This window comes from Lepidochelys olivacea (assembly GCF_965140295.1).
Source record: "Lepidochelys olivacea isolate rLepOli2 genome assembly, chromosome: 15".
Classification (NCBI taxonomy): domain Eukaryota; kingdom Metazoa; phylum Chordata; order Testudines; family Cheloniidae; genus Lepidochelys; species Lepidochelys olivacea.
Window position 1 is genome coordinate 8857865 of NC_140425.1, and position 24152 is coordinate 8882016.

Sequence of the window (24152 nt, forward strand, 5' to 3'; positions counted from 1 at the left end):
TCTCCAAATCTGGGACTGAGTAACACAGAAAGCATATTTGCTTTTGATTCCTTGATATTTTATTTATTTATTTATATTACAGTACTGCCGAGAAGCCTCATCCAAGATCCAGGCCCTCTATGCCAGGCACTGTACAAACAGTAAGAGATCATTCCTGCTCTGGGGATTTTATTCTCTCAATAGAAAAGGCAAAGTGTGGGAGGGGAAACTGAGGTACAGAGAGGGGAAGTGTCTTGCCCTATATCCAGTGCTCAAGTCATACTGCAGTGCCCTGGCACTCTTTTTAAGAGCAGGATGGTATTCAGTACTTCTGCCCGTCCTGGGCCAGGTGCTGCTTTGCCTCCCCAGCTGCAAAACATCTTCCAAGCCAGCCAGAGCTGGATCTGGGCAGGGAGCATTTGGCAATGTTGGGAGCCAGGTAGTGGGGCAGCCTAGACAGCAGATTGCTCCTGAGAGCAGGAGCTGGGCTCAGAGAGAGGGGAGGTAGGGATAGACAGACTCTGTAGGGAGTCAGCCCCTGCTCCCCTGGGCCTCCTCCACTGCCCCATCTTCTTCCCTGTTCCCTTCTGCTCCCTCCCACGGCGTCTTTCTGCCCTGTGTGCTGGCACTTGCTGTTTTTCAGATTCCAGCACTCCCTATATCAGGCATAGAAATATTAGTGACAGTAATATCAAAAGGATCAGAGGTTTGGTCCAGCTAGAGAATCAAAGGTGTATCTGCTTCCCCTCAGCCATGGGTAGAGCGGCCTCAGCAATGCAAGGCAGTGTTCCCAAGGCTTAATGGATCTCTGACCAGCTCTCTGCTCTGACCATATTCCTGCAGGTTCACAAACATTGGCACAAATAGGTTTTGTTCACACCAATGTTTGGGGAATGGCAGTTTTACTCACAAATCTCGGTGTCTGCATGCAAACAGAGACCTCCATTTGCAAAGAAGAGAATTCAATATTCTCTGTTCATTGGGTTTTATTTCTTCTTTTTCTTCATATTTTTTACCCAGAAGCCCCTTGCAGTTCTAAAGTTCTCTTGTTCTGGGTGTTGGACATCCATATAGCAAGAGCCTGCCACAGAAGGGTGACACAATCAAACCTCAACTCCTTAAAGCAATGAATAAAACATTCTTCTCCCATCTCAAATAAAGGCAATCCTTGTAAGTGAACTTTGCACTACAGGGCTTTTTTTGCAGTTGCACTGAGAAACTCACCCTTCACAGGATTAAACTTGAAGACTTCTGGTGTGATGAAAACAAACAAACAAAAACAGGATCAAAGTTGGTAATGGGAGGATTGGCGGACATCCCTGATTGGCACGAACACCAGGCGAACTCTATTGATTTCATTACACCTACTTCTGCCTGACCCATTAAACACGGCTCACTGACAAGGTGGCAAAACCTTCAAGTTGCACTTTGTTGTATCCCTCCATGTCTCCTGGGTCCAGCCATGTCCAACACTTCCCCCAACTTTCAAACGTGGTAGAGAGGAGAAGCAGAAAGATAGTTAACAGCACAGAGCACTAGCGCTCAGTAACCCATGCAGGCAGACTGACTCATGAATGAGATAGAATCATAGAAAATCAGGGTTGGAGGGGACCTCAGGAGGTCATCCAGTCCAACCCCCTGCTCAAAGCAGGACCAATCCCCAACTAAATCATCCCAGCCAGGGCTTTGTCAAGCCTGACCTTAAAAACTTCTAAGGAAGGAGATTCCACCACCTCCCTAGGTAACGCATTCCAGTGCTTCACCACCCTCCTAGTGAAAAAGTTTTTCCTAATATCCAACCTAAACCTCCCCCACTGCAACTTGAGACCATTAGTCCTTGTTCTGTCATCTGCTACCACTGAGAACAGTCTAGATCCATCCTCTTTGGAACCCCTTTCAGGTAGTTGAAAGCAGCTATCAAATCCCCCCTCATTTTTCTCTTCCACAGACTAAACAATCCCAGTTCCCTCAGCCTCTTCTCATAAGTCACGTGTTCCAGTCCCCTAATCATTTTTGTTGCCCTCCGCTGGACATTTTCCAATTTTTCCACATGCTTCTTGTAGTGTGGGGCCCAAAACTGGACACAGTACTCCAGATGAGGCCTCACCAATGTCGAATAGAGGGGAACGATCACGTCCCTCGATCTGCTGGCAATGCCCCTACTTCTACATCTCAAAATGCCATTGGCCTTCTTGGCAACAACGGCACACTGTTGACTCAGATGCAGCTTCTCCTCCACTGTAACCCCTAGGTCCTTTTTTGCAGAACTGCTGTCTAGCCATTCAGTCCCTAGTCTGTAGCGGTGCCTGGGATTCTTCCATCCTAAGTGCAGGACTCTGCACTTGTCCTCGTTGAACCTCATCAGATTTCTTTTGGCTCAATCCTCTAATTTGTCTAGGTCCCTCTGTATCCTATCCCTACCCTCCAGCGTATCTACCTCTCCTCCCAGTTTAGTGTCATCTGCAAACTTCCTGAGAGTGCAATCCACACCATTTTCCAGATCATTAATGAACATATTGAACAAAACCGAGGACCGACCCTTGGGGCACTCCACTTGATACCGGCTGCCAACTAGACATGGAGCCATTGATCACTACCCGTTGAGCCTGACAATCTAGCCAGCTTTCTATCCACCTTATAGTCCATTCATCCAGCCCATACTTCTTTAACTTACTGGCAAGAACACTGTGGGAGACCGTATCAAAAGCTTTGCTAAAGTCAAGGAACAACGCGTCCACTGCTTTCCCCTCATCCACAGAGCCAGTTATCTCATCATAGAAGGCAATTAGATTAGTCAGGCATGACTTGCCCTTGGTGAATCCATGCTGACTGTTCCTGATCACTTTCCTCTCCTCTAAGTGCTTCAGAATTGATTCCTTGAGGACCTGCTCCATGATTTTTCCAGGGACTGAGGTGAGGCTGACTGGCCTGTAGTTCCCCGGATCCTCCTCCTTCCCTTTTTTAAAGATGGGCACTACATTAGCCTTTTTCCAGTCATCCGGGACCTCTCCCGATTGCCATGAATTTTCAAAGATAATGGCCAATGGCTCTGCAATCACATCCGCCAATTTCTTTAGCACTCTCGGATGCAACTCATCCGGCCGCATGGACTTGTGCTCATCCAGCTTTTCTAAATAGTCCTGAATCACTTCTTTTTCCACAGAGGGCTGGTCACCTCCTCCCCATGCTGTGCTGCCCAGCGCAGCAGTCTGGGAGCTGACCTTGTTCGTGAAGACAGAGGGAAAAAAAGCATTGAGTACATTAGCTTTTTCCACATCCTCTGTCACTAGGTTGCCTCCCTCATTCAGATGCTGGTAGGAAGAAGAATATGGGTGGTGGGGAGGTGAGGGGGAGCTATACAGTAACCCAGTTTCCCAGAGCTTTGTGTCCAGTTTGGCTCCTTTAACAATAACATAACAATTGTCACACTGGATCAGACCAATTGTCCATCTAATTCAGTGTCCTATGCCCAACAGAGGCCAGTCCCTGAGGTTAGAGAGACTGTCCTGAAAACTGAAAGGAGTCACACTGAGCTCTAGGAGGGCATAGAAGTTTCATTTGCTCTGAAGTGGTTCTGTCCTGGTCCACTTTGCATTTTTTTTTAATTTTGTTTCTGGAAAGGGGGATGAAGCCTTTGACACCACAGACATGCCATCTTACTGTTGTCAGACATAAGGGGCACTACGTGCTCAGCCTGAGCAGCAGGCCAAGGAGATGGGAATCTCTAGGGATGGGACACAATATTCTGCACGAGCACTTTCTCAAGTGCAGCTTTCTTCCCCCTCTGGCTCTTCTCTGCTGGCTAGTGAGTTGATGGAGCAAAGCCAGGACTCTACCCACTCCCTGCTCACCTGGGTGGCAGAGGCAGTAGCAGCCCAATGGCGGCTGCTTTCTCTCCATGCACAGGGGGTTCCTTACATCTTCTTACACCCCTGGGCCAGCATGCAGTAGGGCTCCCAATTGACTTCTAGAAAGGCAGATTGCAAATTCCCTGGAAAATGATACCACTGAATTTTGTACAGGTCTGTTCAGAACAGGAATAACACAGGACAGTGTAGATCAGGAGCAAGGTATCTGGGCAAAGCAAAGAGACTGCTAGTATTAGGCACAGTGCTAGCTGGACTTATTTTCAGCAGTAACTGAACTGAAACCTAAAACACCCCAAATGTGTTGGAACCTCATGTGGCAATAAATCAAGCCCTGCTCAGTGCTGCGGTGAAAACATCACTAGGGGGAAACGCCTACACATGGTAAAACATTTTGGAAATATCTGCCTTAAACGTGCAATAGAGCCTGCATCTTCCAAGGGAAATGACCTGTCTTTCCCAATTTCCTTCCCTCCCCTCCCTACATATTTTTCAATATGCAGTTCCTTTTCCTGGGAGACTATTAGGTCAGCTGTTTTTCCATGCTGATCCTCATTCTCAATCATGGGTCAATGAACAGATTTTTATCTGACTCTACAAGGTCCCATCAGCCCTGCAGCTAAGCTTTGATTATCAATGAAGAACATGCCTTAGAAGGCTGGCATTTCAGCTCGATATGGGTTCTTATCTGAAGCTAATAGGAACCACTGGTCAAGAATAGGACTGTAAATCTCAGCTGGCCATGTTCCATATCTTTCAGCTGCTGAGAGCCTCCCACAAGGTGCTAACCGAGCTCCTTCAACCCCCACTGAAGCCAGTGGGCCAAATCCTGAAAAATTTATCTGATCCTTCTATAGGCAAAATCCCCATTGAGATCGGAGAGTGAGGATGGAGTGAGAATTAAGAGCCATCTTAGACAATCACATATAACAGCATATCTCCAGAGTAATCTCATATACTTCTTTGTGGGATTCATCCTTCTAGGAGTTGAGGATGCACAGTGCCTTATGGAATGTCCTTAACACCTTCTAGGATCAGACACCTCATTAGAACAGAATTTTCTTGGACAATGTCACGTATTCCTTTGCTCTTCCCAGGCTGAAAATACTACAAGAACAGTCTCTTGCTCATGGTGTCTTGGGACTTCCATTTCTAGACTCATCTGAAACCAAATATTAGCAGAACTTTTCATTTTGGAGCCTCAAAAAATGCTCAGTTCGGGTTCTGGATGAAGTTTTGCATTGGTTCTTATTTTCCACAGAACAGCTCCCCCCACCTGCAGTGCCAATTCTGAAGTGGAATGTTGCTTGCCCACTTTAAAAGTTGGGGGAGAGAAACCTGCCAACCTTTCTGGACACCTGCAATAATCCACACTGGAATGTCCCTGAAAAGATACAGGAGAAATTCTTAAAATATATTCCCCTCCAACCACAATATATTCCATATGCTGGGAAGCTGAAGGAGTGGGGAACTGGTACATTCAGTTACCTCTGGTAAATGTTTCAATCCTACACTGGGGAAAATCTTATCAGTGTTTCTCCTACTTCACAGCTGGAAGGAATTTAGAGGCAAATGCAACATGCCTTCAAAAGAGGGATAAGTCCACAAAACTGCTTACAAGCCACTGTTGTTATGAGAAGCTCAGGGGTTTCAGATCACCTTTAATGCTGGCCACCAAGGAATCAGACTAAAAGGCCTTTTTATGGCCATGTACTTCATTGCAGGAATGATCTAGAGAGCTTATCCAACAAGGGCATTTGAAATTGGAAGTTTGTTTGGTGACCTTTCAGCAATGATACCTAAGGTCATCCTGTTCGAAAATGCACTGATGATCAATGAATGTATGCTGTTCTGAAGAATTTTGGCAATGTACACAAGGTCCTCTTTGAAGAGGTTCCTCTATGGATGATCCATAACCAAACAACCCATGCCTATATGCTATAAAATGGTTTTTATGCTGTGTCTTTCATGTCATGTGACTGCAGCCAGAAGGCAAATAAAAGGCAAGAAGCAGAGGACATTCTTATAAACTGAATAGAATAGAATGAAATAAAGCGAAAGAAATATTCAGAGAGAGAATAGTACTCTGATCTATTTTAACTGCTTTACCAGAATCAGCAAAGTGGTTACCATGGTGTTTTCATTCTCCAGTTTTTATGGCTTATGATTTAAGGCCATATCCTGTGTTATATCGGCAGTATATAGGAATGGGGTAGTATCCCTTCAAATAATTTAGGAGCCCTCCCTGTTTTCTGTTGCAGAAGCCATCAAAACCTAACAGAGCATAAGTGCATATATGTAGTTAGGCTTTGTATGTTTTTCATATATTATAGTTAGCAAACACGGTTATTAGAACCCATCTGTGTTCTGGTGGTTTCCTCGTATTCTTAATGTTGTTGTGTCTTTGCTCTCTACACAATGGCTTAATATATAAAGATATATTCCATTGCCTAGCTCTCCAGCAGCAGCCTATGTGGGTTAGAAACTGAACTTGAAAGAATAATGAAAGAGTTAACCAGACTTTTTCATACCTCATCTGAAGGATTCAACTACTAGCTACAATTTTATTTGTTGATGGCAGGTCACATTTTGGGGGAAATAGTCATGTTTATAGTAGTGGATGCTATTTACCATTGGGGTGGTGCATAAAATTGTTTAATCTAATTGTCTGCGCAGAAGACACTTAGAAACTGTAAAAGCATCTTTTCTGGGCGAGAACTTGTGTGAAGAATATTAGCCACATTGCATTTTCTGCTACCACCTGTAATACCTTAATGGATCTTGTGGTCATTGGGCGGTTCGCTCAAGATCTGCTGTGCCGGCTTTCTGTGCAGAGCTGGGGCAGCACACAGGGAAAACACACATGCCACCAAACATCTAACCACACCACGCACCTATGAGAATAGCAAGAATTTTCTGAGGGCTTGTCTTCACTACCGGGGAGATTTAGTGGGTCTAGTGAAGACCTGCAAAATCGATGGCAGAGCACTCTCCGGTTGACTACGATATTCTAGCTCCCCAAGGCCATCTCTACACTTACCAGGGATCAACTCTGCTGTGATCGATGCAGCGGGGGTCGATTAGCATGTCTAGTGAAGACCCACTAAATCGACTGTAGAGTGCTCTCCGGTCAACTCTAGTACTCCACCGGAACAAGAGGAGTAAGGTAAGTCGATGGGAGAGTGTCTCCCATCAACGCAGCATGGTGTTGACACCAGGGTAAGTCTACCTAAGCTACATCGACTCCAGCTACATTATTCACATACCTGGAGTACTGTAACTTAGATCAACTTACCCCGGTAGTGAAGACAAGCCCTCAATTCTAGATAACATAATTTACTTTTCACTGATTATTTTCTGTTCTCATTTGGAAAGGGTTTTTAAAAAAACTGTTAAGTTAGACCAACATTTTGAAATAGTCAGCATCAGAACTGAGTGAAACTTAGAGTTTCCACACAGCGGGAAATTCCATCATTTCACCACTTGTTTTTTTCACAAATCGTAACAAAATGTTAAAAAAATTTGGCATTTCCAATCTGCAAAAAAATTTGGAATGTTAATTTGGAAATGTCAAAGTGTTCTTGGTCACAGCAAAACATTTTGCCGTTCCCAGCACTGAAATGTTTCCTTTCGGTTTATGGAATGCTGGACCCCAAACACTTCCTTTGGAGTCAAAGCAATATTAAACTGCATTATCCCATAGTGGCACATTGCCTTATGGAAGCTGTGGGAGTCAGATGTCCCCATTCTCCCTCATAGGACAGGATCCCTGGCCAGAGTACATCAATTTATCCGGTGTCACATGACTCCTACAGGATGCACTATGCATTGCAAAATCTGCATTGCGGTTAGGAGATGTCATCTTCCTGTGAGCCTGCCTGTAGAAGAGAATGGGGGTGGGGAGGTATTCCAAACTACAAGGACTGCACCCATAACAGTATGGGCCAGTGATTCAAAATGAAACGTTTCAGATCGGTTTGAAAAACAAAACATTCCAATTCAGATTGAACTGACCCAAAATGAAATATTTCATTCTGATTTTTCCAGTGGAAAATCTAAAATTATTGACAAAATCAAGAAACTTTCCCCCACAGAAAATTTCAGCTTGGCAGAAAATGCACATTCTGGCAGAAGTTCATTCTGATGGGAAAACTGTCAGCTCTAGTCAATTTATCCCACCCCATGACCACTTGCTTCCTCTGTGCTAGCACCAGGAGATCAGTCTGGCAGTGGCAGCTCTGATTTATTTTCATTGGGTCAAATTCCCCCCAGGCGCTAGTTGTGGCTTATATTAAGGACTTAAGTGTGACTTCAGTAGGACCTTCTGGAATGGGGGAAAATGTCACCTCACCTCAGTAGATATCTATGTGAAATATTTGATATGTATTTGAAACAGAATGGAAGCAATGTAGCTTAGGCAGTGTTTCTCAAATGTAGCCTCCGTGGCCACATGCAGCCATGAGGGGATTTTTCTGCAGCAGCGACAGCCTCCTGGGTGGAGATGGTCAGGGGACAAGCAGTGGCCCCTCCCTGCAGCACCCAACTGTTGCTCCTGGATGTGCTGCCTTGGTGTTTGCCAGCAGGGGATCAGTGCCCTGCACCATGCAGCCTCCTTGGGGCTCCTGGCAACGCCTCTGCAGACACATGGGATTGGTGTGTGTGCTCGGTGGGAGAGGAAGCTTTGACTCTGCAGGTGGCCAGTGAGTTCCTGACTCAGCTTCCCAGGGTGGAGGGGCTTCAGGCTTCACCTTGCAGGTGCGGGCTCTGGGCTTCAGCCCTTCCTCCATCCCCACCCCCACGCCCACCCCAGGCTTTGGGCTTCAGCTTCCCCCAGGGCTTCAGCAGCAAGGCTCTGGTGGTGGGCTTTGGGTTTCAGCTCCTGGGCTCCGGCTCTGGGCTTTAGACCAGGGCAGTGGGGCTCGGGCTTGGCAAAATTGCCAGAGTGGCCGCCAGCAAAAGTTGGTTGCTACACTCAGAGGACACCAAAAATTGTGTTATGAGAACCCCTGGCCTAGAGGATAGCATCCTGGACCGCAAGTCAGGATCCCTAGGTTCTAGTCCCTGCTATGCTGCTGGGTGATCTTGGGCAAGTCACTTCCCCTCTCCATGCCTCAGTTTCCTCATCTGTAAAATGAGAACAGTGATACTGCCCTCCTTTATAAAGTACTTTGAGGCCTATGGATGAAAAGTGATATAGAAGAGCTAGACATTATAGATAAAATATCTAAATTTTAAAGAGTATTCCCTAACCTGTAACTGTTCTGTTTCTCTTCCAAAGCATTTAGGATTTGATCTTGCACCATTCACATATTCTAAGGGACCATTCAAGGTGAATTAGCCCATTAATACCCTTGTAATCCTCTTTTTGTCCTATTACTACAGATGTGTTAAAGGGCCACTTCACCTTGAATGGTCCCTTAGAATGTGTGCTAACTATTTATGTATAAAGACTGGGAGTGGATGGGTCATTATACAAAGTAAAACTATTTCCCCATGTTTATTCCCCCCACCCAACTGTTCCTCAGATGTTCTTGTCAACTGCTGGAAATGGCCCACCTTGATCATCACTAGAAAAGTCCCCGTCCCCCCGCCCTTTCCGGTGGGTAATAGCTCACCTTACCTGATCACTCTCATTAGAGTGTGTATGGTAACACCCATTGTTTCATGTTCTCTGTGTATATAAATCTCCCCACTGTATTTTCCACTGAATGGATCTGATGAAGTGAGCTGTAACTCACGAAAGCTTATGCTCAAATAAATTGGTTCGTCTCTAAGGTGCCACAAGTCCTCCTTTTCTTTTTGTGAATACAGACTAACACGGCAGCTACTCTGAAACCTGTATTTATGTTAAGTATCGGGGGTAGCCATGTTAGTCTGCATCCACAAAAACAAGGAGTCTGGTGGCACCTTAAAGACTAATCTGAAGAAGTGAGTTTTTACCCACGAAAGCTTATGCCCAAATAAATCTGTTAAAGTCTTTAAGGTGCCACTGGACTCCTTGTTATTTGTGTTAAACTACCTGTTCAACCTTGTGTTTAGCTGTGACATTCTGAATACCTTTCCCAGACCCGAGGAACAGCTCTGTGTAGCTTGAAAGCTTTCCCCTCTCACTTGGTCCAATAAAAGATACTATCTCACCCACCTTGTTCCTTTAATTACAATTGTTTATTTCAAAAATAAAATTGCTTTATTTCCAAATAGGAATTATGCATAGTTTGGGCTCCCAGGGCTGATTCTTTAATGGAACCTCAGTCAGCATTGAACTTTGTGTGTGTGATATTGCATCTGTACATAATTGGGGGCATGAGGTATAGCATTTAGACATCTAAATATTTGCTTGGGACCTGACTCAGCAAGGCATTTAAACACATGTTCTATAGATGGGTAGAGAGACGGGAATCTCTTTTCACATAGATTATTGAGATCTCAACATTTGTTTTCCTACAAATTAGGAATGAGATCGCAAAATCTTGGAACACTAAGAGTACAAAAAGCTGTGAAAAAAATTCATTGCAGATCAATCTAAACATGGTTTTGATTTGGACTTTTTTCTCAAAATAAAAAGTTGTTTTAAAAGGAAAAACCAAAATGTGTCATTCTGAGAATGTCAAAATGGGATGTTTTGACACTGCTGGAACTTTTTTCACCTATTTATTTCCCCCATCCAAAATGAAATTTCAGTGAAATTGACAAGAGAACTGCATTTTCCAGTGAAAAACTATTCCATGGACGTTTTTCCAACCAGCTCTATTGCTTAACTTAAAGCATGCATTTAAGTATTTTGCTGGATTGGGGCCTTAGTGGGGGCAATGAGATGGTTAGCTTAATGTTATCATTTGCACCCATAGTTAATCACAGACAGCAAATTATGCTTACCGCCTTGGAGGCCATTTTAAAGTCTGGCCATTGAAGTTTAACTTCTGCAATGTTAAGACTGATGAAGTCAAAACATTCGATTGGCCTTTTTGCTTTTATCTGTCAGCAAATTTCAAATGAGTTCATTTTTCCTTTGAATTAAATGATTCCATGTTTTCTTTTTCTAGCTAAAGGGGAAACAAATGCCAGCAGTCCCATGCTCATGAGCAACCCTATAATAAACTGAGTGTGTAGCCCGTCATTCATGAAAAGTCCCACAGGGAGTGCAACTTAGTGAGTGTGAAAGCCCAGTATGAAATCAGCATAGTCATAATGGAAGAAAAGAAAAAAATCCATGAGAAAACAGATGGTAAACCTTGGCTTCTAATGAACGATTACAGATAGGCAGTGGAAGAAAAATTACTTGGAAAACACGAGGCTAAATTGTATGCTGCCATAATGCCACTGAAGATGGAACTACCCTGCCAGAGAAGGCAGCCTACTTGGTAAGTTTCAGGTGAAGGATTTATTTTCCAGCTGACCATTCTCTTGCTCACTTCCCCTTTCACTGATTTCCCCAGTGATACAGAGAGTACAGAGAAGCAGCAATTCACAGAAGTGATACTTTGCAGAGTACTATTAAATGACTGCATTTTGCCAATGACAGTGACATTTCACAAACTGTCCCTGTCAGAAAAAAAAATCTATACGTTAGATGCGCCACAAGACTATGCCAAATCCTTTTTATTCCAGTAGATACAGTATATCATCATGCAGCAAAAGTCCCCTTGTGGAAATAGTCCCAATTTTTGGAGGTAAAGAAATAAAAGAAACTTAAACATCTGGTGTGTAATCTTTTGGTAAGAAAATGAGTCCAACTGTTTATTTGGACTTTTTCTTTATTTGGACCTTAGGCATATACAGCCACAAAACATGGTATAAAGGTGACTTGTGTGGCACACAGGTTAATGATCATGCAATTTACAGTAAGTGGCATGAACCATGTCAAGTCTAAAGTGAACTAACTTCACATACATACAGTTCTTATCAGAAAAGTTAAATAAGATCAGGAAGGTGAAAATTTGCCAAGAGACAGTCATCTTTAGTTATAATTCCTTTCAGAGTTCTTTTTCCAGCTCTTGTTCAAGCAAAATTCTTAGGGTATGTCTACATTGCAGTTGGGAGCAAGCCTCCTGGCCCAGGTAGACTGACTCAGGCCTGCCAATTGGGGTAGCAAAGAGGGATAATTGCCCAGGGGCCTGGGCTATTCCTGCCTGCCCTCACTCTATGCCACTCCCAGAACTGGCCGGAATGGCCCTACGGCCCCTGGCGGGGGGCAGGGGGTCTCTGCATGCTGCCCCCACCCCGAGCGCCGACTCCACAGCTCCCATTGCCCAGGAACTGCGGCCAATGGGAGCTGCGGGCGTGGTGCCTGTGGGCAGTGGCAGACAGAGTCTCTCTGGGTCGCCTGCCTAGGAGCCACTGCCAGAGGGGTGTGCCGGTCACTTTCGGGAGCCGCCCAAGGTAAGCGCCGACCCCCTGACCCCCTCCTGCACCCCAACTCCCTGCCTCAGCTGAAAGCCTGCACCCCGTACCCCCTCCTGCACCCAAACTCCCTCCCAGAGCCTGCACCTCTCCTGCACCCAAATTCCCTCCTAGAGCCTGCACCCCACACCCCCTCCCCAACCCCCAGCCTGGTGAAAGTGAGTGAGGGTGGGAGAAAGCGAGTGATAGAGGGAGGCGGGATGGAGTGAGCAGGGGGCGGGGCCTCGGAGAAGGGGCAGGAAAGCGGCGTGGCCTCAGGGAAGGGGCGGGGCAGGGGGCATGGCAAGGGTCTTTGGGTTTGTGCAGTTAGACAGTTGGCAGCCCTACCGGGCAGGCCTGTGGGAGCCTTGGCCATGCTGGAAGAGCGCGTCCAGCAGTGCAGCCGGCAGCTCGCTGGGCACCAGCCAGCACACGCGCAGCACCACCCAAATGTCAGACGGACCACGTCCGTGTGGGTGTGGGGGCCCATTGACTGTTCTGCACTGGGGCCAGGAATTGTGGTCGGCGAGCCTGGACTGACTAGTCTCCCTAGCTCATGCTAGGGTGCTGAAACAGTTATGCAGACATAGCAGCATTAATGGAGGCTTGCCCCCAGCTCCAGTGTAGACATACTTCTCCTGGCTTCGGTGTAGAGGGCTGGGACCATTCAATTTGTACTCTGCACTCCTTTCAGAATCCCAGCCGGAGATCTCAGGATTTAGATCCAGATTAGGATCCAGATTTTGAACATTCCATAGTCTAGGGTATTTGGATCTGAGGCTAAACCCTTGCTAAAGACAACAAGCATTTGTGAAGTTCTGATCTTAAGCTAGAATTGGATTTTGACCTTCCTGAAATCGAGGGATGGTCAGAGAAGGGGTTTTGCTTGGTGACAATCTCTAGGAAGTTTTAGACGTCCTAAGAGGAAGCTGTTCCATCACAGTGGGCGACATATGGCACAGAGCTGAGAATGGAGTTAGAAGGCAAACGGGGCAGTTAGAAGAGTGGAACACTGGGAATGTAATTGGAACAACCTTAAAAGAGACCCCATGAGAGAGCCCATCCCAAGATTTTCATTGCGCCCAGTGCATTCTGTAGCAGACCTGTGGGAGTTTCCTCAGCGCTGAGTGGATGCATGACTAGATCATGCCCCTTCCTGTCTAGTCTCAGTGCTTTGATTTAGGGAGCTCTCTGTAGCATGGACCACAGTAGGAAGCGGGGGTGGGGAATGATGGTAGGCAGAAGTGAGGGGAGAGATGTAGATGAGGGCAAAATTGTGATGGGTCTTGAGGGTGAGGATCTTGAACCTAAAGTAAAAGTGAGAGAAGCCAGGGGTTGGATTCAAGGAGGAGGAGATGGAGAAAACGACTGGCCAAGTTGGTTGTGTGAAATTTTCTATTTTGCACAAAATGGTCATTTGAAAAAACTCAGCATTGCTGAGAAAAATTATGATAATGATTCTCCTCTCAGACCAGTTTGATACTGGTGTCATGCTGCTGACTTCAATGGAGTTATTCCTGACTAACACCACTGTCCCTGAGAGAGGAATCTAGCCCACTAGTCTGAGAATCCAAAAGCTGCACTGTCCAGAGGGGACCACTTCTCAAGAAATAGTAAGGTTGGTAGATTTAATCTGTAATTATTCTGTGGAGAGTGCCTTTAGGAGAGCTTGGTGCTAGATCTTCAGAGATCTGCTTTAAAGTGCTCATTGAAATGAACAGAGAAAATAAAAATCCAGCCCTTTGTGACTTATGCAGACCTGGAGTCTTACAGCTAAGTAGCAGGAGTTGATGAGCATGTGACCATAAGATCATCAGGCTTAGAAGAATGTGGATACATTGGGGTTGGAGTGGGGGGTGGAGAGGGAACCTGGTGATGTTTGAAATGTTCCCTGGCCAATAAGACTGTAAGATTTTCTGGGTCTATTTTATAATTAAGCTATAGCCTGAGGTGCTTGTCTTGAACTATTCATTTCTAGCTCGTTAATCTCATTGGAAATGTATATAGCTGTCCTTAATTCCAGCCTGATCCTCTGAAGACTTGTGTATTCTCCTTTTTGATAAAAGAAAATTAATCAAGGCTAGTCACATTCAGAGCATCTATGTTGCATGGCTGATACACATTCCCAGAGGATATCTGAGAAAATACGGCATATAGGTAGAGTGTTTCCAATTCTCCCAATATTAAGAGTTTTTGTTCTTCTTCAAGCCCCAGCTTCTGGAGTCATGTCATTCCACGGGAATTTCAGTTTTCATTGAAAAGAAAAGTGTGTTTCTGGTCCTTGTATGAGGAGAAAAGCTGGAAAACATGAACCCTAAAGGCTCCAACACCAGAGGGTAAATGAAAAGAACCCCCACTTATTTCTTTTGAATCCCATGATTTGAAAGCCATGTGCACTCTACCCCTCTGCAGAGGGGCTTGCCACAGCTGCAGTCCCTGCGCTCTCCTGAGCTCCTTGCTAGTGCTCCTGGTTGCTAGCCACACCAAAAGAGACAGCCTTGGGCAGAGTTGGCTGGCTATGTTGAATAACGTATGCTGCACTCTCCAAAAATATGGTACAGAATGCCAAGGACCCCAGGGGTCTACCTTACTGAAGCATAATGTCTCTGGGCTGGCTGACCAGAGTGGTGCAGTTCTGGACCACGTCCAGTATAGGGCTTGAGCTTAAAGCTATCATAAGCCCTTAGCTGTCAGTTAACAAGCCCTGACAATCCTGTACTGGAAAAGAACAGGCACCTGTCCTCCAGTTTGAGATTTCTCAAGTCAACTGGTATAAATAAGGGAGGTGGGGCGGATAATTGAGGCATAAATAAATGATTGTCCGAACACTTTGGGTGTCACTGAAAAGAATTCCCCAGATTGCAGATGACCTCTGGCATGATTTCCAGGATGATATGTGACACCCAAAGCATCAGCTAGGATCGTGGCACACTGTAGTGCTATCTGAATGAAAACATGATCTTGCATATGGACAGATAGAGAAAGTAGGGGGCAGGGTGGAGAGGCAAGTTTTAGGAGGATGGCATGCATGGCTGCAATGGGAATATCCTCCATAGGCAGCCTCACTGCCTTTCTTCTGCATTTCTACAAAGTGAAATGGATTAGTAGCTCACTTTCAATCAGGCTGAATTATGAGCTCAGCGATTTGCTGGACATTTTACATGAACCAGAAGATGTGTTATCTGATGAAAATTGCTTAATTTAATATCCTGGCCTGACAAGCAGTGAACTGTACATCTCCCGGAGAATTTGCCAGTGCAGATGATTTTACTTAGCTGAAAGGATTAAGCAATCAAATCTCTTTTCTTCCCCTCCAAAACCCACTGCAATAGTCTGGACAGAGAAACTTTCAGGAGCTGGTGGTGCCAGGGAAAGGAGCAGGGTTAGGAAGTGGATCAAATGCACCTGGAGAAAGGCCACTCTGTAAAGACACACATTGGATCAAATCTTGGTCCCATTAAAGGCAATGGGTGTTTTAGAATCATAGAATCATAGAATATCAGGGTTGGAAGGGACCCCAGAAGGTCATCTAGTCCAACCCCCTGCTCGAAGCAGGACCAATTCCCAGTTAAATCATCCCAGCCAGAACTTTGTCACGCCTGACCTTAAAAACCTCTAAGGAAGGAGATTCTACCACCTCCCTAGGTAACGCATTCCAGTGTTTCACCACCCTCCTAGTGAAAAGGTTTTTCCTAATATCCAATCTAAACCTCCCCCACTGCAACTTGAGACCATTACTCCTCGTTCTGTCATCTGCTACCATTGAGAACAGTCTAGAGCCATCCTCTTTGGAACCCCCTTTCAGGTAGTTGAAAGCAGCTATCAAATCCCCCCTCATTCTTCTCTTCTGCAGGCTAAACAATCCCAGCTCCCTCAGCCTCTCCTCATAACTCATGTGTTCCAGTCCCCTAATCATTTTTGTTGCCCTTCGCTGGACTCTTTCCAATTTATCCACATCCTTCTTGTAGTGTGGGGCCCAAAACTGGACACAGTACTCCAGATGAGGCCATTTGCCATTGACTTCAGTGAGGCCTGGATTTCACTCCTTGTGTCCCTTTGTCAATCAGTTGATCCCGCAAGATGATAGTGTGGGTTGAGGCTCTGCTAATTTTTTTTATGCAGCACCTTCTGTAGGGTGGAACTGTTTGATACGGTTGAGGTGCCAGGGACGGTGGTGGGTGGAGGAAGTCCTGGCTGTATGGCTCTTTTGAGAAGCTTGATGGGAGGTTGAGAAGAAGATTCCACAGCTGGAGTAGAGACACCAGAGCCTCTCTGCAGATCCTCTGAGACTCCGGGGGCTGGGTATAGGAAAGCAAGCATGAAAGGTGCATGGACATACCTAAAAATCACTGTGAATGAATACTCTTGGGAAAATGTTCCCATTATTCCCTCTTGCTCCTGAAGCTTTTCCCCCATTAAACAGATTGGGTAAGCAAGGACACTTCCTGAAAAGCAGGCACATTTGAAGTGTCACGAGTTGGGCACCCAGGAACTGAGTCATCCGAAATCACTAATCACTTGTGATTAACAAGTGAGACAAGAACAAGTGAAAATCTTACCTTAAATATTTTGGGATGGACCTTGCTCATCTCAGCTTTCTCATGACACTGGCTCACGTTGTTCGGAAACCAGTGCTTTCATTTGCTCTGTCTGATGTGTGGGGGGAGGGGGTAGGATAGCTCAGTGGTTTGAGCATTGGCCTGCTAAACTCAAGGTTGTGAGTTCAATCCTTGAGGGGGCCATTTAGGGATCTGGGGCAAAAATTGGGGGTTGGTCCTGCTTTGAGCAGGGGGTTGGACTAGATACCTCCTGAAGTCCCTTCCAACCCTGAGATTCTATGTACTGAAGGCAGCAACTTCTGGTCTGTGCTGGAGTTCTCCTTTTCAGATGCCTCTGAATGACTTGGATTAAGAGGAAAATTAACTAATCAAAAAAAAAAAATGTTCTCAACCATATGCAGAAGCCATGAAAATGCAGTGGAAGGTGAAGTGTTGGTCTGGTGGCATTTTCCAAGCTATAAACATATGTTCATAAGGCCTATTGATTTCAGTGGAAGTTATGACCCTAAATACCTTCTGCCCAAGAATCTTGAGTTTTCTTTTTTTTTTTTTAAAGTGAACCCTCTAGCTGTTATGGTTGCAAAGGAAACTTTGAAAATGTGAGGCAGATGTAATTAAAGCAGTGAGATCTGCCGGAATTTGTAGAGAACCAGAAACAATCTCTCTCAGAAGGGTGAACTCTGTTGCCCATCTCAGCAAGGGGTTAGTTCAGAGGCTCAGTGGTGATCATTTGAATGCTAGCATTTCACTCGTGATCAAAGTACATAAGAAAGAAGAGGTGAACATATTAAGATCTTCAATTGTGATCTACCAGGAATGACAGCCACGAGCGGGTGATGCTTGGGAGAACACTTTTTTTTTCTTCCCAGGCAGGAAGGAACAAAGCCCAAGGAGCCCAGCAGAAGGTAAAAGGATCTAGGGTGCAGGCTGAGCAGCCCAAAGAAGACAACCCAAGGCACATGCTTAAGTGTATTGTTGAATCCAGGGCCTAAATCAACAAAACCTCCATTTTTTTATCATCTATTCTTTGTGCTATGGTAGTCCCAAGAGCTCCCAACCAAGATCAAGATGTACTATGGTGCTATACAAACACTCACTGCTTTAAAGAATTTAGACTCAATAGACAAGCTAAAGGGCAGGAGGGGAAACAGAGGCACAGAGAGGTGAAGTGATTTGCCCAAGGTCACACAGTAGGTCAGGGGACGAGCCAGGAATAGAGCCCAGTGTTCCTCATTCTCAGTCCAGTGTCCTAGATATGAGGTCACACTGCACCTCTGAAGCATTCCTGAATTAACCTGAAGCTGAGACAAAATTTCCCATTGCTGCCCCAGAGCATCACAGCAAGCAGGGAACATAGCTGCACAAGTCAGGTTTCACTTGTTGCAGAGATTCCTGAGTCTTTATGCGCTGAGCAGACGAGGAGTAAGAAGGTATCCGTTTTACCTACTCACTTGTGGACTATAGTAACAATGCAGGAAAAGATCATTCATTTAAAGCAAAGTTCCAAAGAACAACAGGGCCAGATCTTCAGCTGGGGTAAACTGGGTGAGGGCCAAGGCATCATTTCCCAGGGTTGATCAGTAGCAGGTATCGTGATCTATCCAGGAGTCCGTGGGAACTCTTGGCTGAGTTCTTCACAAGGAGACCTGCTACGTCTCCGCTGCATACCAGGTTGAAGAATAATCCTCTGGAGGGAACACGTTTAGCTGTTCGCTAATGTCTGCATGAAACTGCTCAGCTAGGATGACAGGATAAAGCTGTACGAGGGGAAAGATTTACTGCACACCACGGGTATCCATTTAAGCGGAGCTGACAGCTATCCTCATCCTGGATGGGCCTTGATGGATTTGTTACTCACACTGAGAGGCATTTTAAAAGACCTATAAACATATTTAAGCGACCTTGAATTTCATCCAAATGAAATGAAAAACAAGAGGAAAGAGGCCGATTCCCTAGAACTGTCGTGCTGACCGCCTTTGATTGGATTAATATTAGTTATGGTGTAGTGGACAGTACAGAGCTCTCACTGGTTCCTCAACAGGTCATGAAACAGATAGAGAAAAATCAGCCCAGCCAGGGGATCAGGTGATCTGGAATTTCCTAGGCACTGACTTGGGGAATCCACAAGGAGCTTAAGATATTTTCTTGGGAAAGGGGAACAGGACTGGCATTAAACACAGGAGCTTGTGATTTGGGGAGTGTGTGGTATACCCACTAATTTTGCAGAGGCATAAATGACAGCATGAGATGCAAGGCAATGGAGAATCATGCCCTAAGATTAGTACTAATGTACTTCAGTGATGGGTGATTTAGAATATGATGGGGGGGGGGAAGAAAGAGGCAACTGCTTAGGACATCAAAACCAAAATTCCTCTTTAGCATTTTCTTAAATTATAACCAAACTAACTAACATTGGAGAAGCCCCATCAATGGACTACAGCATGGGGAACCTCAAAGCAGAGTCAGGAGGTGGAGGGGTATTTCATAGACTGAAGCATAGGAAGATGAGTGACTTAAACCAATCTTAAACAGGACCCTTCCCAGTTCCCATCCTGAAAAATAATGAAGGTCAGCAGGGTATTTAGAGAGAATTTTTCAAATATCTACCAGTGTGTACTGTGCTACAGTAGAAGCATGCAGTCCAATGGATTGGGTCCCAGGCTATGAAACTCAGGAGACCTGTGTGCTGCTAGGCTCTGCTTCTTCTACTTACCTGTTATGTGACCTTGAATCATAGAATATCAGGGTTGGAAGGGACCTCAGGAGGTCATCTAGTCCAACCCCCTGCTCAAAGCAGGACCAATCCCCAATTTTTGCCCCAGATCCCTAAATGGCCCCCTCAAGGATTGAACTCACAACCCTGGATTTAGCAGGCCAATGCTCAAACCACTGAGCTATCCCTCCCCCCAAAGTTAAGTTAAGTTAAGTTAAGTTAAGTCAAGTCACGTTGCTTCTCTCTTTCCCCTTCCATCATCCATGTGACTTGTATATTTAGATTACAAACTCTTCAAGGGCAGGGCCTGTCTCTTAGTATGTGTCTATACAGAGCCTGGCACAAAACCTAACACTAACGTAAAATATTGGGAAATCAGACTGAGGAGCACTTTTCAGCTCTCCATGCATGTTTTGGGGGATGGCATCCCCAGCGCGGGTAGACATACGTGCACTACATGCTATTGAAGTGTAGTCATGGCAGCACAAGCAGCGGGATGGGCTAGCCACCTGCATAAGTACCGAGGATCTCAGACAGGATTGTAAAGAGGCAGCTAACCATCCCAGCACTCACAGCACAGTGGCTACACTGTTTTTTTATAATGTGCTAGCCCAAGCAAAGCTAAGATGTACGTTATCCACCTGAGCTGGTAATTACAGCTCCAGCTCCAATGTAGATGTATCCTTAGAGGTCAATATTGTCATCTGGAGCTGAAGGCCTAGGCACCAACTTCGTGGGTGCTCTGGGGCTGGAGCACCCATGGGGAAAAATTAGTGGGTGCTCTGCACCCACCAACAGCCAAGCTCCTCTCCCCCCGCCCCACCTCCTCTTCCCCCCCCCCCGAGCGTGCCGCGTCCCTGCTCCTCTGCCTACCTCTCAGCGTTTCCCGCCTGGCTGCCGCCAAACAGCTGTTTGGCAGCATTAGCATGCTCCGGGAGGTGGGGAAGGAGCGGGAATGTGGTGCACTCAGGGGAGGAGGCCGGGATTTGGGGAAGGAGTTGGAATATTGGCAGGGAGGGGGCGGAGTTGGGACAGGGACTTCGGGGTACATGTTGGAATAGGGGCGGGGAAGGGGTGGGGCCTCATGGAAGGTGTAGAGTGGGAGCAGGGCCAGGGGCAGAGGCGGGGTCGAGCACCCACTTGAAAGAGGGGAAGTCGGCGCCTGTGGCTGAAGGAGAAACGCAGACTCATGAACTCAAGTCATGGCATGTAAGTGAATGTAAATGAATGGTTTGTACTTGGAAAATAGGGTATTCTGGGAGAAGGAAAATCTTTTGGTATCACTGAATAGTGGGATTCTTTCCTTCAACCCAGACAGAGGATGTTGAGCAGTGGAGTTGCTATATACCTCCTCATATTATAACTGCATCCAGCCCTACAGTTTGTTTACTCTTTGTGGATTGATCTAATTTTTTCAAAGCTTTAGGCTTGCAAAATGCATGTGGCATTTGTATGCTTCATTTGTGTGCCATTACCACGCTTGTGTGGCAAACTGGGTATCTATGGGTAGAAATACCCATCAGATGCACAGTTGTGTGTGCAACTACTTGTTTTGCAATGCAATTTCATTTCCCTAATTTGCAGTAACTGCACATGCAAATTATCTGTCTATCCATCTATAGTATTTGAGTACCTTCCATATAAAATGAATAGCAATACTAAACTCCCTAATGGGTAAAATCTCTTTTTGGGATATGGGTGGTTTGTTTTTTGGCTGGCTGCTTGGTTGATTTGTTTGTTTCAGATTTTGTTTTGTTGTGGGGAGGGTGTTTGGATAGAAGGTGTCCATGCTGTGAGGATCATTCTTGCTACGGTAGAAAGGCTTTTTCGAAGGAGCAGCATTTCCTAAAGATGGTCAGGCTCTGAATTCACCTGATCTCTGGAAGTTCACTCCCTAGCTGGATCCCCTCCACCAAGAATGCTTTGTTCCCAACTGTTGCACACTTCATCCTAGGCTTTGTGATCGCCCTAGGAGACCACAAGTGACTCAGTTGTGTTTCTTCTTATGTGGCATCTCCATTACTGAAGGTTTGCAGTCATGGCAGCCCAATCTGTATGATCCTCTGCTAATCTCTTTGTGGATAAATTCTCCTTTTGAGCCACCCAGGACACCACATCGTCCATCCAAGATCTTCTTTTTCTGCCATGAGCTTTCCCTTCCAGTGCTCATAAACATGCATCACCCACTAAATCTCTTAAAGTACTCCTTGCAAATCAAATCTTTCTTCTCATATGATCTATAATCTGGTTCATAAAAATGAAATGGGGCTCTCATTTCCGTGCCTTTTGGAAATCGTGCTCTGTGGATAGTGATGATGCCAGCCAGCCTCTTTGGATGCCAACTTTTAGGCTTTTTAAGTTTTCCCAAGACATGCCTTTAAAATGCAGCTGCAGGGCTGGTATATGTGAAGCCATTACTGAATCTTGTGGCATGCCATGAGTCCTTATGGACTTCTTATAAAAAGAACTTCTACCAGTAGCTGCTTTGGGTGTTTACAAAGATGTCTTGTTTTGTTTTATATGGCACTATATCCAGAATCAATCTGTAAAGCAGGAGACCAGATAGACCCCTACTCTGCTTTTTTGCATAATGTCTTATCCTCAAACATTCCAGCTTGGTTAAATCATTGACTTCTGAGACATTTCTGTAAATTCTTGCTGCCACCAAACAAGAAAAAATGGTTGGACTTTTGCAATTTCTCTTTCTTTCTTTCTTTCTTTCTTTCTTTCTTTCTTTCTTTCTTTCTTTCTTTCTTTCTTTCTTTCTTTCTTTCTTTCTTTCTTTCAAGTCCCCTAACTTTTTTCTTCTGCTGCTGCTGCTTCTTCATTCCAGATTGAACTCCGCTCTGGCTCTCCCAAAGCAATACATTCATTTATCAGGATTGCAAGTTTTTACACATTGGCAGACTCAGTGGCTTTCCATTGGGTTCATGGCTCTCAGCCACCATACGGAATGAGTTGCACATTTTCACTCCTTATCAGAGTTGAAGATGGAAATATTTCCTTGCATCTTCTCAGATTAGTTCCACAGTTGTACATGCGCAGGAAGTTTTTAACACTTACATGGCTGATAGGTGGATGTTGTTATTAAAGGTGAACCTCAAAGCTTTTATAAGATACTGCCCTGTGTGAGTTCGATTCAGTGGAGTTATATGCATGTAACAGAGGTGAATCTCTATTGATCTGTCACCTTATCTATCTGTGGATCAATCACAGTTCTTTCTCTCACCTGCAGTGTTGTGAGTCCATAGCACAATCACCCAACTCATCAGTGCAGCTAGTTTAAGTAATGGTAATGGACCAGACTTTCATCTCACTTCCACGGTTGTAATTGGGGTGTGACTCTCTGAAGCCAATTGAGTTACGTGCATTTACACAGCTAAAAGTGAAAGCAAAAATCTGGCCCTTTGAAATCACTGGCTGTTGCAAACACAGCGTCTGGGGCTCAGCTCTTGGCAGGTAAGTGAGGGAGATGATAAGACTATTTTGAATTATTGCTGTGGCTTTCTCCACCACATCATATATGATGGTGTGGAAGGGTACTACACTAGGAGCAGGACCTGGACGTATTCTCTCTTTGTGGGACAGAGGCAAACAGTGTGTGTCTGGGGCATTTTCTTTTGGGAGATGCAACATACTCTTTCTCCCCATTGGATCCAGTGCATGAGCTGGCATGGAAAGGGACCTGGCACACGTTAACCCTGATTCCCATTTATACTAAGACCCCTTTACCCCACACTGCCAGGGGATTGGGGCCCTGCAGTGGGAGTTTAATTTAACGTCTCTGAGGGTCCTTTATGAGGCCAGAATGTTGAAAAAGAAGCCTGATTATGACAGGGCCATGGTGTGATGAATGCTCTGAGCCTGATAAGCCATTTGAGATAATTATTTGCAAGTCCTAAGGGCCCAGCCAATCCACAAGCCAGCTCTAACCAGGTGACCCCAAGGTATGTGTATAGTCCCCTAATGAAGCAGCCTGGCCAGTCAGTGTTGCTATCTTGTTGGGGATGCTCCCTGCTATCTGTTCTGATGGATGGCTGCTGGTCCAGCCCGTGCCTTCTCCTGCTCAAGCCGCGTCTGGTCACCCTGCTGTACCGACACATGGGATATCTATCTGAGTTTAGAAATTAGCCCTTCATTTACTCACTGTCATCCAATTTTTACCACCGTCACTCATGTTGGGGAGCCCCTTGACTGTTTCACTAGCCCCATTGTTTTCAGTGTTAGCTCCATGTTACACCCATTGATTTAGAGTTAAAGCACTCTAAATAAGCCACCTCCATGAGAGACATAGCTCCCAGTGCAGCTCCCAGCAGTGGTACACTGTTTACACGGGCACTTTACAGCGCTGAAACTTGCTGTGCTCAGGGATTGTGTTTTCACACCCCTGAGTGAGAAAGTTGCAGCGCTGTAAATTGCCAGTATAGACGAGGCCTTAGCCCCATGTTAGCAAGGCTGGCAGAATCGAGCCACCAGTGGTGTCTCCATAGACTCTTTGGAGTGGCTGGAAAAGCGTGGTTGGCATGGAAGCTCTTGATGATGCCAGCTCCAATGTATTTTCATCTTCTGCCCCACAGTGTTGCTTTCCCAGAGGCTATTTCCTCCTTGCACTTAGTTTAAGGTAGCAGTCAAGGTAGCACAATTGTCTCCCCTGGC